Raw genomic sequence first — 15,703 nt, forward strand, 5'->3', positions numbered from 1 at the left:
CCCCCCCCCCCCCCCCCCCCCCCCAGATAGTAAACTTACCCATCCTTCCTAAAATTTCCTCCGGCCCCTTTGAAATCTGCCCCCTTCACTCCTCGCCCCTCGTCCCCAGGCAACCACCGATCTGCTTTCTGTCGATAGGGGTGTGTTTGCATTTCCTCTAATTTCATATATTTTATATACCAAAAGTTGTTTATCCATTCATTGGATGGGCTGTTACAAATAAAGCTCCTGTGAACGTTCGGGTTCCAGTTTTCCCATGGATATGCGCTTCCGTTTCTCTTGGATAAATACCGAGGAGTATTTACCTGACAATAGCTGGGATCCTAAGATACGTGTAAATCTAGCTTTTTAGGAAATTGCCAAACTGTTTTCCAAAATGGTTTTACGGCTTTGTGTTCCAGCCAGCAGTGGAGGAGGGCTCTGATTCCTCCACACTCTTGCTAACACCTGCGAACTCCATCTTCTACATTGTAGCTCTTCTACGGAGTGCAAAGCTGCTCCACGTGGACTGAATTCGCCTTTAAACCAGGACAATTGAACACTTTCTCACATGCTTATTTGCCATCCATTGAACTTCTTTTTTTTTTTTTTAAAGATTTTATTTACTTATTCATGAGAGAGAGAGAGAGGCAGAGGGAGAAGCAGACTTCCCGCAGAGCGGGGAGCCCGATGCGGGACTCGATCCCAGGACTCCGGGATCATGACCTGAGCCGAAGGCAGACGCTTAACCATCTGAGCCACCCAGGCGCCCCATTGAACTTCTTTTTTAAAAAATTGTATTTATTTATTTGACAGAGAGAGACACAACGAGAGAGGGAACACAAGCAGGAGGAGTGGGAGAGGGAGAAGCAGGCTTCCCACTGAGTGGGGAGCCCAATGCAGGGCTCGATCCCAGGACTCTGAGACCATGACCTGAGCCTAAGGCAGACGTTTAAGGACTGAGCCACCCAGGCACTCCTCCACTGAACTTCTTGGTTGAAGTGTCTGTTTAAATCTTTTGCCCATTTTTTATTTTATTTTTTTTATTTATTATTTTTTTTCAGAGTGTACTTCAATTTTTATTGTAACATTTTCTTTTTTGTCAACTCAGGGAATTTGGCCACATCATCTTTATTTTACAGATAATGAACTTAAGAATAATCACTCATCTGGGCGCCTGGGTGGCTCAGTTGGTTAAGCGACTGCCTTCGGCTCAGGTCATGATCCTGGAGTCCCGGGATCGAGTCCCACATCAGGCTCCCTGCTCAGCAGGGAGTCTGCTTCTCCCTCTGACCCTCCTCCCTCTCATGCTCTCTGTCTCTCATTCTCTCTCTCGCAAATAAATTTAAAAAAATTTAAAAAAAAAAGAATAATCACTCATCTAGTTTACCTTAGAGCCAAGTACTATATGTTGGCTAATTGAACATAATAATAAAAAATAAATAAGAAAGAAAGAAAGAAATCTAGGTGTCAAACTTTGCCCATTTTTTAAAATTGGGTTATTTGGGGAAAAAATTGGGTTATTTGTTTTCTTGTTGTTGCCTTTTGAGAGTTGTTTATGTAATCTGCATTCAAACCTTTTATAGATGTGTGATTTGCAAATATTTTCTCCCAGCCCGGTGCTCATCTTTTTCAGTCTCTTAAGAGTGTCTTTTGAAGGACAAGAGTTCTTAATTTTTAATTTAAAAAGAAAAAAAAGACTTACCTGATTGTGAAGAGGTTTCGCAGATGTTGGGGGATCCATTAGGGCTCCTTCGCTGAATGTGTAGAATACGTTCTCATCTCAAACAAAAGCATTCTGTTGATGAGCAGCCTGCAGCCATATGGGGCCTCCCCAAAAGATTTCTGGGAGAGACCTCTCTGGGCCTCCGTTTTCTCATCTGCAAAATGAAGACGATCATTAATACCCACATCATAAGGTTGGTGTAGGAATTAAATTAGTTAGTACCTGTCAAGTTCTTAAAACCGCGCCTTGCACTTAGTTAGTGCTGCGTTACCTGGCATCATGACTTCGCACTAAGGATGTCCGTGCAGGCCAAATACACCATCGTGGGGCAAAATACCTGCACGATTGTTGTTGTGATAAACATTTATTTCTATGCCCGTCCTGGGCTACAAACTTTACTCATTTACCCACTGAAACAACCTAAAAAAGGAGGTACAACTATTAACCCCATTTTACATATGAGGAAACGGAGACCCAGTATGGCCAGGGAGTGGCTGAGCTAAAATTCAAATTGAGGTCTGTTTGGCCCCAAATCCATGCTAGTCACCGTCAGCCCACACTCGCCCTCTTCCCAGAAAGGACTCCTTGCCAGTGAATAGAGTGGACCATTTCTAACACCACGTGGGTCTTCTGCCCCTGACCTTGCAAATCCACTTGTCCTGGTGGGAGACTGCAGACCTGCTCAGGACCTTGTTTCAAGTGGGGGAACCTGCCTCTCTTCAGGGGGAACCTGAAGACCCTCTCTTCAGGGTCCCTCGGTTCAGCTTCCTGTTAACACCAAACTCCCCAGGATCACCCTTGGCCCTGCTTGGTGTGGGAGGGAGCTTTCCACTTATCCAGCGCCAGTCGGGGGACGCCCTTCCTGCCTCCCTGCAGCTTCCTGACACAATGAAGACACTCAGCAAATGTTTTTGAAAGAACGGGCTGTCATGATGCAGGTCTTCTGGGGCACCGTTTGCCAAGCCTTTTCAGGATGACACGTGTGGCCCGCCGGGAGGTGCCACACCTGTCTTGTGATGTATGCTCGAGTCAGGGATCCTGGCTCTCCCACCCTGGGCACATAATCCCTCAGAGCCTATGCTTCTGCATCTCTGAAGTGGGGCGGACCCACCTCGCGGAGGTGTTGTAAGGAGTCAGTGAGTGAATGCAGGTAAAATACAGACAACTGTCTGCACAAACTAAAGCGCTCAGTCACTGCTGAGAGTTGATATGATGGTGACAATTTCCAGGAAGGTCACAACCTCCCAGCTAGCTGCCAAGTCTTTTCCTAAATCATGGTAGAAAGAAGAGGGACAAGTGGGGGCTATAGGTATCAATAACACAATGAACGGGCGCCTGAGTGGCTCAGTGGGTTAAGCGTCTGCCTTCAGCTCAGGTCATGATCCCAGGGTCCTAGGATCGAGTCTCGCATCGGGTTCCTTGCTCAGCGGGGAACCTACTTCTCCCTCTGCCTGCCTCTTCCCCTGCTTGTGCTCTCCCTCTCTCTCTCTGACAAATAAATAAATAAAATCTTTAAAAAAAAAAAACACGGTGGATTTTTGAATGAGCGGGTCAGAACATAGAGCAATGAATGCTGCCCATTTGAATGCACCACCTTGGGTGTTCTGCGATGCTCAAAGACTTCCAATCACTGCCGATTCCTGTGCCATTTCTTCAGGAGCCCCTGGGAGTAGCAAGTGACAAGGAAAGGAAGTTGGGGACCAAGCTGGGGTGCCATGTGGGGTCCAAAGAAGGTGCAAAAGGAACACCATGAAATTCGTTTTCTCTGATGATTGTTTCCAGCCCAGACTGAGCAATGGAGAAACATGGCGGTAACCTCGGGACAGGCGCTGGGTTTGCAGTTGAATAGCTGTTTCAATGTCTACATTCTGATCTTTTCTTCTCCATACTATTTCCATGACTTTTTTTGATCCACTCACTCAAAAGGCATTTACTGCCATTCGTTTGGGACCACCGCCTTACAGTAATTCGCCAAAATGACGAACACGAAGGGAAAGAGGGGAGGCAGGCCTTCTGGAAAACGTGGAGTTGTTCCGTGCAGATCTACAAAGAAGGTATGTCAAGGAAGGCAGGGAATGGGGGGCACTGTTCACAAAAGAAAAGAATGGCCTGTAAATGTCACCGCAGCAAAACCGGAAGAGCCCGTGTTGCCCAGATGCTGCTGGCATTGTTGTAAACAAGTTGAAGGCAAGGCTCTTGCCAAGAGAACTCGTGTATATATCGAGTGTATTAAGCACCCTCTCTAAGAGCCGAGTTGGCCTCCTGAAAGGCCTGAAGGAAAACGATCAGAAAAAGACCGTTCAGCTGAGGCTAGCCTCTCCACCCAGAGAAGCACGCTTGCGAGAACCACTGGAAAGGAGCCTGGATTCTTGGCATAACAGGTGCAAAAAAAAAGGAAAAGAAGGAGAAGGAGGAGGAGGGCAGTGAAGGTACTTTGTGTGACGTTACAATGATGGATCTACATCATTCCACATTTGTCCAAACTCATAGAATATTCTGCACCAAGAGTGAGCCCTAAGATAAACTATAAACTTTAACTTTGGGTGGTTATGATGTGCCATTATGAGTTCGTCCTTGGTTCAAAAAAACTATGCCATGTGGTGAGTGGTGTTGGTAATAGGAGGCTGTGCACGTGTGGGGGACAGAGGGACATGGGGAATCTCTGCCCCTTCCTCTCAGTTGTGTTGTAAACCTAACACTGCGCTTTAAAAAAAGTGTGTGTGTGTTTTTAAAGACCTCTGGGATGTTTTTTAAAAGGCATTTATTGAGCACATTCTTTCTGCCAGCACTGCGTTAGGCATTCTGCCAGCACACGGGAGATATAAAAATGAATAAAAGACAGTCCTTGACTTGAATCATCATAGCTTATGCTTTTATAACTCGCACCAAATGTGAGGCTCTGCAAACGTGCTCATGTATTCCTCAGAGCAATCCCCATTTTACAGATGAGGAAACTGAGGCAGGGAGGCATTAGGAAGCTTGTTGGAGATGTCACAGTCAGTCGGTAAGGAGTAGAGCCAGGCCTTGGACCCAGAGAGACTGGCAGCAGAGCACATCTGCCCCACTGAATGGCCACTGGAGAGCTTCAGCTGGGGAGTAAGGTTCAGAGGGAAACGAACATACAACTGGGCGATACATGGAGAAGGGGGTCCCTAATATGTCCTCCCAAGCTAGAGGTGTCTGTTAAAAAAGCTTGTAACCCTAGTCTAGAGAATGTCAACTACACCACTTCTGTCACCCATTTATTCAAGAAATAGTAAGCATGTGCAATGTGTCAGGTATGTGCCCATGGGAGGCACACCACACAGGGTTCCTGCCTCGTGATGGAGAAGACACACCCAGGCAGGAGTCGCCAAGGCACTGAGTGCCATGAGGAAGTGCAGAGAGATTTGGGACCATCTTAACGGGGACCAACCTCCTCTGAGAATAAGGACAAGCTTGCCAGAAGGAGGCACATTTTAGCTGAGCGTTACGCTAAGTCGGCAGGAGGGGTGTTCCAAGCAGAGGGAAAAACACAAGGTAAGGTTATAATGTTGGAGACTGTCTGGAGCATCTGAGCTCCTGGGAGAAAGCCCGTACAGCTAGTGTGTAGAAGGAGAGGAGAGAGGCATGCTCAGGGGAGCTGGAGAGGCACTCAGTGGCCAGATTTTTCTGGACCCTTCATCCTGAAGCAATGGGGGAGCCACAGAAGTAGTGGAGACTTTGAATCAGGGTGAGCCAAACTGCTATTACAAGTCAACCCCAAAACGTAGGACAGAAATTTCTCTCTCCCATCACAGTCCAAGGCATAGAGTCATTCCTGGTTGGTAGACCACTGTATCCGTGACCTCTCGTCCTAATGCTGCATAACAAACAACCACAAAACTTCAGTGGCGCACAACAGTAAATGCTCATGGCACAGACATCCGGAGTCAGATGGGGCTCAGCTAGGTAGCTCTGCTGATCTTGCTGGGCTCAGCATGTCAGGGATTATGGTTGAAGGCTGGTCTAGACTGGCCTTGGCTGCACAACTTGGGGGCGAGGCTCACTCCGTGTGAGCCACACTCTTGAGTGGCCATTCAGTGGGGCGGTGGGCTCTGCTGCCAGTCTCTCTGGGTCCAAGGCCTGGCTCTACTTACGGACTGTGACATCTCCAACAAGCTTCTTAGGCTCATCTCTTCTCCTCTAGCAGACTAGTCAGATGGCAGAGAGGCCAACACACAGAAGCATGCAGGATCTCATGACATTTAGACTTGGAACTTCTGCTTCATTTTACTGATCCCTCATTCCACTGACGTGAGCAGTATCCTCCACCTTTGCAGGAGGGATTGTGAGTTTGCATCACAGTAAGATGCACAGAGGGACAAGAAGTGGAACTATTTGATGCACTCTATCCACCATGGCCCCTGTCCTGAACGTGTCCATTGAAAGACCCTGGCTCCTTCCATCTTGTGACTCCGCCATCTTGTAGAGCCTTATCGTCATTGGCAACTAATCAGCAAAAGAGGAAAACAAGGATGAAGGAGGCATGGTGCCTCTCAAGAGCCTTGAACAAAAAGTGGTCCACATCACTTCCTCATACATTCCAATGATGACAGCTAGTTACGTGACCAAGCCTAGCTGCATTCCCCAGCTCCACAGCTGCTTTCCACCCGTGACTGTATAGTTCGGGAGGGGAGAGGAGACTTCAGTGGACGACCAGCCATCTCTGACTCAGGGAGTGACTCACCATTGTACTACCCTAAATTCCTGTGGGAATGACAATGAGAGTGATAATGGCCTGCACCATGGCCCTGCCCCAGGTAGAGGGGACGACAAACCCATATCACCTAGCCAGATGCTTCAGATGGGCACAGGGAGCTGTGTAGGTACTGGGGCATCAGGTAGGGCCAAGACGCTAGTCTTTGCAGTCCCTAATGCAGCTGACAGAGAGATAGGGACCAGACACAGGACATTGTCCCTGAGCTCCACCTACCCTCCTGAAGTTCACCCAAGCTCCTGGTGGGGCTTCTGTGAGGGGGTCCCCCTCCCTCCATGCAGATGGCCCCCCCCCCACAAAGAGGATGCCACGTGAGGACTTGGGATGCCCAGCCAACATCAAGCTCGACAGGCTCAACCACAAGGCCAGGAGGAATCCCAGCGCTCCCTGCCCTGCCTGCTCTCTGTCAGCACGATGCCCTAGAAGCACGTGCCTCTGGAAAGCAGTGGGTCGGCTCGTCAAGCCTCTTTCCAGAAAGCCGAGACATGCCGTGAATGCCAATGATCCCCCACGCCCTAGAGGAGGGGGATGCAATTACGGCAAATTCTGCTTACAGTTCAGATTCAATATTTGGAAGGGATGATCGTGAAATAAGAGATTGCCTGATTTCTCTCCCAAGCCCGTGAATGGTTCATTAGCCCCTATTTGACATCTGATGGTTGAGTCTGATTGGCTTTATTGTGGAGTTGGACTTCAAGAAGTCCCCAAGACAGAGCAATCAAGTTTCACAATGATCCCCAACTGCAAATTTTAAAACATAGATGGCAGCTGCGCCTTGGACATCGATCCCATGAATGCTGCCGGGAGTTTGTATCCTGTTCCCACTTAATGAGACGCCGGCCTGCTTGCCAAAGCTGGGCCCTGACTCAGCACTTAGGATTTCCTCAGCGGTTCAGCCCTGTGGGGGGGGGGGGCGGGGGGCGCAGATAAAAAACCCCCAGACTCAAGCATCAGTAAGGATGAGTGTGTCCCAGTCTAGGCCACCTAGGCGCGGGTGTCTGAGGAATGTGAAATTGAGCCTGTGCCCTGGAGGGTACGCAGTCTAACGGTGGAGATGGGACCCTTGCACTGAAAACCGGGTAGGGCCGGTTTCAGGGCCTATAAAGGTAGCAGACACTCGGTTCCACCGCGGGGGCACAAGGGTTGCAGGAGTCCCTCAGAAGAGGAGAGGAGGGAGGGCCGTGGTCTGGGCTGGTGCCCTAGCAGGGCAGGGGAGGGTAGAGGGGCACCCCGGGCATGAGATGGGAGCAAAGGGCCAGAGGAGCCTGAGCGCTCCCCCACTTCCTCACTGGAGGCAGGTGGTACCTCCTCAGGGGTCCTGCCCCCGCCCCCAGCTTCCCCGCTCCCTGCATCTGTCCTCAGCTGTCCTTACAGACTGCGGGCCCTTTGCGGGCACGACTGTCTTTGCCATTTCCAGACCCTGGTTGGTGCCTAATAAATGTTTGTCGGTGAAATGAAGAATCGCGCCTGAGCACGTTGTACACTCGCACTATGTTGTTACCGTCGCGTTGCCAGTAGGTGGGTACGAGAACCGACATCCGTGTCTGTTCTTTGAGCGACCAGAATTCCAGGAACCCAGGAACTTCTGCAGCGAGGTAGTGCTCACCCGGGATGAGAAGAGGACGCATTCTCTCCCTCGATTGTCCCCTTTCACCCCTAGAAGGGACGGGGGGCGGAGATGGAGGGCGGAGGGGACGAGGGGGCGGCCTCCGGAGGGTCCGGGACGCGCCCAGCACCCGCAGGCGCGCTCTAGAGCCACCTGCTGCTCCCGGGGGCTGAGTGGCCGGTGCTGAGGACGGCAGCTCGGGGCCCTGCCCCTTGGAAGGTGTGTGTCCTCAGGCACGTGAGCAAAGCCCTCCGGGCCCCGGCGTTCTCGCTGAAAGCCGACTTTTCCACGGCGCAGGATCGCGTGAGGCAGCCATGTGTTTGCACTTGCAAGGCCCCCCCGTGGGGGCCTGGCACCTCCGAGGCCGCCAGGGGGCGCTCGCAGGCACGACGGCTCCCCTTCGCCCTCACCGCCCCGGCTCTGCAGCCAAGGGTGCTAGCCCCGCCTCGCAACCGGGAGCTGACACTTGGGAGACGTGGGCGCTTCCTGGGCCGCGCTCTGCCTGACTTCAGAGCCACCGCATCCGGCCGGCTGCTGGCGGGAGCAGGGAGTGGAAGGAGCGAGAACGTTCTGATGGGGCTGCCGCGGGCGGGACCGACCTTCCCGGCTCCTCCATTCAGCCCCCAGCGTCAGGGCCGCTGCTCCCGGGCCGCCTCCCCCTGGCTCCTGGCCGCCTCGCGCCCTACGGTGCGCTCTCCGCACGCGCTGGCTCCACGGGGCCCCCCTGCACCAGCCAGAGCTCTCTCAGCCAAACACGCACGGCCTCCCTTCCAACACCACACACGCTCACACACCCTCCCCTGCACACACGCACACAGACACATGCTCCCAGACACCACTCACACCCATATCTGCTCACACGTGCTTACATGCACGTGCCTACACACACTTGTACACGCGCCCTCGTATACACACATACCCACGCTCTCACACCTGCAGACACACAGACACATAAAGCACCCACGTACCAACACACTATTCTCACACATGCATGCACATGCACGCACAAACACACCCACACGTGCACACTCACAACATATCACTCTCGCCCATGCACGCACAGATGCACACAGACACACTCACATGTATGCACACTCACACACACACGCTCAAGCACACACGATTCACACCCCTTGCCACGCCTGCCTTTGACTGCGGGGGAAGGAAGTCAGAAATGCCAGCAGAAGTCAGGGTCAGAGGCACACACCATCCCCTCCTCCCAGAGCAGCCCAGCTCGGGCAACACTGGTCTCTGGAAGCCCACATGTCTCATCCTCTGTTTCTCTTGCTGCCTCAGCTACCCCTTGGCTGGCCCCAAGACCCGGTTTCAGTGCCAGGTCCCCCCCACCTCCATGGCCTGAAATTTTCCTCCCTCCCTTCCCCATTTCAGCCTTTTTATCCACCTCAGCATCTGCTATCTGGAGACCACAGGACTTGGGCATCAGCCAGCAAGAAGGAACTTTTCCATAACAACCGCACACATTTTCCCTCTGGCATCTCCAAGGAGCATCACTAACGGTCACCATCATGATCACACGGGTAGGATCCCCCCCACCACCACCACCACCCAGGCGTAGACATGGGGACAGAGACTTCCCAATGCCCCTCAAATCAGAGAGTATAAATGTTCACCCATTTGCTCTCCCATTAACTCTCAAGCAGTGCCTCAGAAAGATGTATTCTTTGAGGATTAAGGGCAATTGGGCTTTCTCTGCCTGCAGTGTCACCTGCCCATCACCAGGGGGCAACCCTGATTCACTTATTTGTGTTTAAATACTTACCCAACCCCCAGTCCATAAAAACAACGAAGCTGGTGAGAATATAAACCAGAAAGGGGTGGGGGGGAGAGGGGGCTCGTGGGTGTGTGTGGGAGGGGGAGGGGTGTATATGTGGGTGTGTGTAGGAGGGTGGGGGTGTGTATGTGTGGGTGGATGGGTGTGGGTGTGGATGCGTGGGTGTGTGTGGGAGGGTGGGGGTGTGTATTGTGGGTGGGTGGGTGTGGGTGCGGGTGCGTGGGTGTGTGTGGGAGGGTGGGGGTGTGTATGTGGGTGGGGGTGGGGGTGGGTGTGTGCAGAGCAAGATCAGTACAATATGGATAGGCTGGGAAAAGAGCCAAAGGGGAAGACAGATTGAATGAGATTTGGTATGATTACTAATATTGGGGTACACATTTGGTTCTAAGTTTCCTGTTGGCCATAGCAAAAATAGAACAACTCCCTAGGTCACCCACTTCTCCAGGGACAGGCCAAAATTTCATTTGGGAGACTGCTGGGAAATCCACTGCACCTTGGTTTAATCAGCTCCCCATACAGGGTTTTCCAGATCAACTCTGCTCGCGTGTTGGACCCAATATGCTGATCCTTCTTTAAATTTGTCATCTTTCCATTTTAGTCTTTAATTTAAAGTGATAGCTAAAAACTCTACCTCTAGAGCCAACTGTACTCCCACTAGGTCCACTCCCTGTCTTCCTTTCTCGATCCCACTCCACTCAGCTTTACATCGGCTACTTTCCCAAAATTCATCTTGTCAAGGTCACCAGCCACTTCCAGGTTGCCAAACCCAGGGGGCAGTTCTTGGTCTTCAACCTACCAGAGCTAACTACAGCCTTCGACCCAGGTAATCATGTGCTGGTTTCTGAAACACTTTCTCCATTTGGCTTTGAAGACACAGCTCTCGAACTGGGCTCTATCTACTACTGCTCCTTCTCCTTCTGCTGTGCTGGTTCCTGCCTCTCTGCCTTACCTCCAAATGTCACAGTGCCCTCTTATGGTTCTGTCTTGGGACATCTCCTCTCTTCCATCCAGTCACTCCCTCAATCCAGTGTCAGAACTCAATGAATCATGTATTCCCTGATGACCACAACATGTATGTCTGTGGCCCTCATCTTTACAGATGTCAAACAGGCATCTCAAAGTTAACAAATCCAACCAGAACTCTTGATACCCTCACTGGACCTGCTCATTTCTGTTTCACATCTCAATAGATGACAGCACCGCTTGACTTGGGACAACCTTAGAGTTGTCTTTGACTCCTCTCTTCATTCACCCTTGACATCCAAGGTAACAGAAAATAATCCTGTGGCTCCAACTTCAAAGAATCTCTAGAATTGAACGCCTGCTCACATCTCAATTCCGACTCCCTGTCCGAGCCACCAGTATGGCGTGGTGGGCAGTGACTTTGTCCATTTCATTGGTTGCTGTATCTCTTGTGCCTAGAATGGTGCTTGTCACATGGTAGGCCACCAGTAAATATTTGTTAAGTTATCGAATGCCTTAGAGTTTGCTATGAACCTAAGACACAAAAAGGATTGTGTTTCTTGGTAAACAAATGATTTCACAACTATGAAAAGAATAATAACCAGTATTTTTGAACACACAGCATGGGCCAGGCCCCTTACATGCTAGATGTGATGAATGAGGCTCAGAGAAGTAGGAAACTGTCCAGACCAAACATCTAGGGGTTCCTGGAGTCAGTATTTCCAACACATTCATTCACTCAACTCATCAGCTATTGGTTGAGCCCCAGCTATGTGCCAGATATTGTTTTAGGAGAACAAAATAGACAAATCCCTTACTCTAATAGAGCTTACAATCTAGTAGGGGAGGGAAATGCAAGAAACGAAATGTATACCTAGGACCGGTGCTACAAGAAAGCAAGGAAACAAGGTAGGATGGCCAGAAAAAGCTCTTTGGGGAAGTGGCATTTGAGCAGATACCTGGATGAAGTGACAGGTGAGCCATATAAATATGTGGGAGAAGAGCAAAGACCCCGAAGTAAGCAAACTTCGGCATGTTTTGGTGACAGCAAGGAAGCTAGTGTGGCCAGAACCCAGAGAGTGAAGAGCAGACTCTTTGGAGATAAGGTCAAAATCTTTGGAGGGGTGCCAAAGGGACTTTGTAGAACAGTGGAAGCCTTTGGATTTACCCTGAGTAAAGTAGGAAGCTGTTAGCAGATTAGAGCAGAGGAGGGACATGGTGTGACTTAGATTGTGATAAGATCACTCTGGCTGTGTGTGGAGAAGGCTCCTGAAGAGGGGCAAGGGTGGATACAGAGAGACCTGGTTGAAAGTCTCTCTTGACCAGGCTATGGTGCACAGTTGTTTGGTCAAACAACAGTCTGGATGTTGCTGTGAAGGTAATTTTTCAGGTATGATTAACATTTATAATCAGCAGACTTTGAGTGAATAATGTGGATGGGCTTCACCCAATTAGTTGAAGGCCTTAAGAGCAAAGACTGAGGTTTCCCAAAGAAGAGGAAATTCTGCCCCAAGATCACAACATAAAGACCCTATCTGCATTTGCCACCTGCTGGCCTGCCTTACAGGTCTAAGACTCAAGAACGCAACATCAACTCTTACCTGAATTTCCAGCCCACCAGTCTGCACTCTGCCCTACAGATTTCAGACTTGCCAGCCCCACAATTAAATAAGCCAATTTCTTAAAATAAATCTAGATAGATAGGCATAGATTAGATGATTGATAGATAGATGATAGGTAGGTAGGTAGGTAGGTAGAAGAAAGAAAGGAATGATGAGACATAAATTATATATATGTAAAATCATCAGGGAGTACATGATTCATTGAGTTCTGACACTGGATTGAGGGAGTGACTGGATGGAAGAGAGGAGATGTCCCAAGACAGAACCATAAGAGGGCACTGTGACATTTAGAGGTAAGGCAGAGAGGCAGGAACCAGCACAGCAGAAGGAGAAGGAGCAGTAGTAGATAGAGCCCAGTTCGAGAGCTGTGTCTTCAAAGCCAAATGGAGAAAGTGTTTCAGAAACCAGCACATGATTACCTGGGTCGAAGGCTGTAGTTAGCTCTGGTAGGTTGAAGACCAAGAACTGCCCCCTGGGTTTGGCAACCTGGAAGTGGCTGGTGACCTTGACAAGATGAATTCTGGGAAAGTAGCAGATGTTATATATATTCTACATTGGTTTTGTTTCTCTGGAAAATTCTGACTAATACAAGGTTGTTGTAATAATCCATGAAATAATCCATGAAATTAACGATCAGAGACTCACTCTACTATTGGATCTTGGGTAGCAGTGGAGATGGTGAGTCATGGTTAAAGTCTAGATATATTTTAAAGATAGAGCCAACTGGATTTGCCAATGAATTGAATTTGGCAAATTAAAAAAAAAAAAAGGCATCAAGAATGACTCTCAGATTTTCGGCCCGAGCAACTGTGGGACTGGTTTTACTATTGACTGTTATGGGAGATGCTGAGCTGGTAAATAAAGGAGTCTGGAATTGAGGGGAGAGGTCAGGTTAGGGGGAGAATCAGGAACTGATGGCATTGAAGTCCCTGAGACGGGATAAGATCACTGGTGACCAGACACAGAAGAGTGGTCCCAGGACTGAGCGCTGGAGCCCCTGGAGCATTCTGAGGTCTAGAGGTCAAAAAGAGAAGGGACAACTCACAGAGAAGCCCAAGGAGATGAGCCAATGAGATTGGAGAGCGTGCGTCCCAGAAGGCAAGTGGAGAAAATGCTTTATTCCAAGAGAAACAGAATGGTCGGCTGTGACAAATGCTGCTCGAGAAGTGGTCCATTTAGGTACAGGGAGGGTCACAGGTGCCGGGGCTCTGCGGTGGTGGGCCCTCGGTGGGGAACCGGGTTTGGAGAGCGGAACGCCCAAACACACACACACACACACACACACACACAGGCGAACGGTCACTCACTCTACTGTGGCATTTGAAGCTTCCACACAGAGACCAGAATCCAGGCTGGTGTGATGGTCAGAGCTTCCCAGTCAGAGCTCCCTGGGAAACGTCAGAGCACCCTGGCTGAACGGGGGCGGCAGCGTGGGTTTGCACCTGTGACTCAGTTTTGATGGATGGTGGGTCATTCATGAAGTGATTAGGAGGAGCTGGGCTGAAATAGGAATTTGAGTCACGTTAAGCAGATAGGGAAGTCACAACTTATTCCCAGGAAAAGAGTAACACACGACGGGCTGGAGGGGCCGGAAGGCAGAGAAGAGAGAGAGGGGCCTCCAGACCCTGTGGGTTCGTTCCTCTCCCTTCCTGGAGGGCCAGTGGGGCTGAGCTTGCTCTGGTTGAAAGAGCAAGGATGTGGGAGTTAAAGATCAGAACTGTTCAGCTGTAGGTTCAGAAATGGGGCTTGTCACGGAGAGTTCCCTGGAGAAGGAGAGGCAGAGGTGCCTCCATGGACTGCGTGGCCGCCACGGACAGATGCTAGCTGGGGAAATGGTCAGCTTGGGGACAGGGAGAGTCACGGGCTCCCCTGGGACGGGCCTGGTTAGTGTTTCCTCACAACAACCACTACGAAACTGTCCATGATTTCCTCCACTTCCTGATGAAGAAACAGAGGCTCAGAGAAGCTACGTAAGGTACCCAAAGTCACACGGTTGAGAAGCGCTGAGATCTTCGTGCCTCCAAGGCCCAGGTTCCTTTTTCAGTCAGCTGAACAGATGCAAGAATTCCAGAGACAAAGCCTGCTGCCCCCTCTTACATAGTGCTTGACCTGGTTGGGCCTTGGGTTACTCGTCTGGAAAATGGAGACCGCCATTACACCTCTCCTAGGGGATTAGATGGAATCACGCTCACGTGCATGAGCACTGCGCTTAGCTCGCTTACGGTGCATGTTCAAGAAATGAAAGCTATTGTTACCGATGATTATTTTCAGTTTACAGGTGAAAAAGCATGGAAGAGTCCATTAATTCCTTCACACTCTAGAGTAAAGGCTGAAGTCTGGATTCAAAGCAAGACATAGGAAATGCCAGGGCTCGCCCAAGCCCTTTCCCATCCAACCCAAGATAAGAAAAAGGGGGTGATGGGCATTTCAGGCAGGTGGAATGCATCAGCAAAAGTGTGGGCAAGTAGGGTATTAGGGCATGTGATGATGTCAAATTTTAGCTACAGGTTGGAGAGTGAGCCTCGCTGGGCCATTTGGGTCTCAATCTAATGTCATGAGTGGGGTGACCGTCACATGCCAGGCTCCCTGTCCAGCAAAGGTGAGCCCTGGCTGGAGCACTGTTTACAGCTGCTGGGTGTCGGTGGTGATAATGCCCTTGGGGACTTTGCCCTCTTCTCTCCAATCGACGATCAGCCATTGGGGTAGCAGGTTAGGCATTGCCTAGAGGGAGATTAAGGAGCTCGAGTTACCGGGGAACTCAAGTGGGCCTGGCCCCGTCATCCTCACAGCAACCTCCCACGGCAGATTCTGTCATTATGCCCACTTGATGGAAGGGCAAAACAGGATCAGTCGGAGTTGGTGTGACTTGTCCAAACTCACACAGAGGCAGAAGGACCAGGATTTGAGCCCAAGTCCATCTGTCTCCAAGGCTGTGGAGAAAGGACCATGGGCTGACCTGAGTCAAAGACACTCGAGTCCCTACTCTGCCATCGACTAGCTTGGTGACCTAGGGCAAGTTACTTCACCTCTTGAGACTCATTTTCCCTGTCTGTAGAATGGTCTCTCCATCCTTCCACTTGAGTAGGTGTCTTCTGGAGCTAAGGTTGAGTGGTGTGTCCACGGCCCTCCCAGAGAGCCTCCCTCCCCCCAGGTGCCTGCCACACAGTATCTCTTCCTATGTAGAGGAGGCTCTGGGACTCCCTGCCCTTATCACCCCAGCCCCCTTCCTGGGAATGGGCTTGGGGCTTGTTAAAGAGCCATCCGGCTGTCAACCCCA

The sequence above is a fragment of the Neomonachus schauinslandi genome, chromosome 4 (assembly GCF_002201575.2).
Source record: "Neomonachus schauinslandi chromosome 4, ASM220157v2, whole genome shotgun sequence".
Lineage (NCBI taxonomy): Eukaryota > Metazoa > Chordata > Mammalia > Carnivora > Phocidae > Neomonachus > Neomonachus schauinslandi.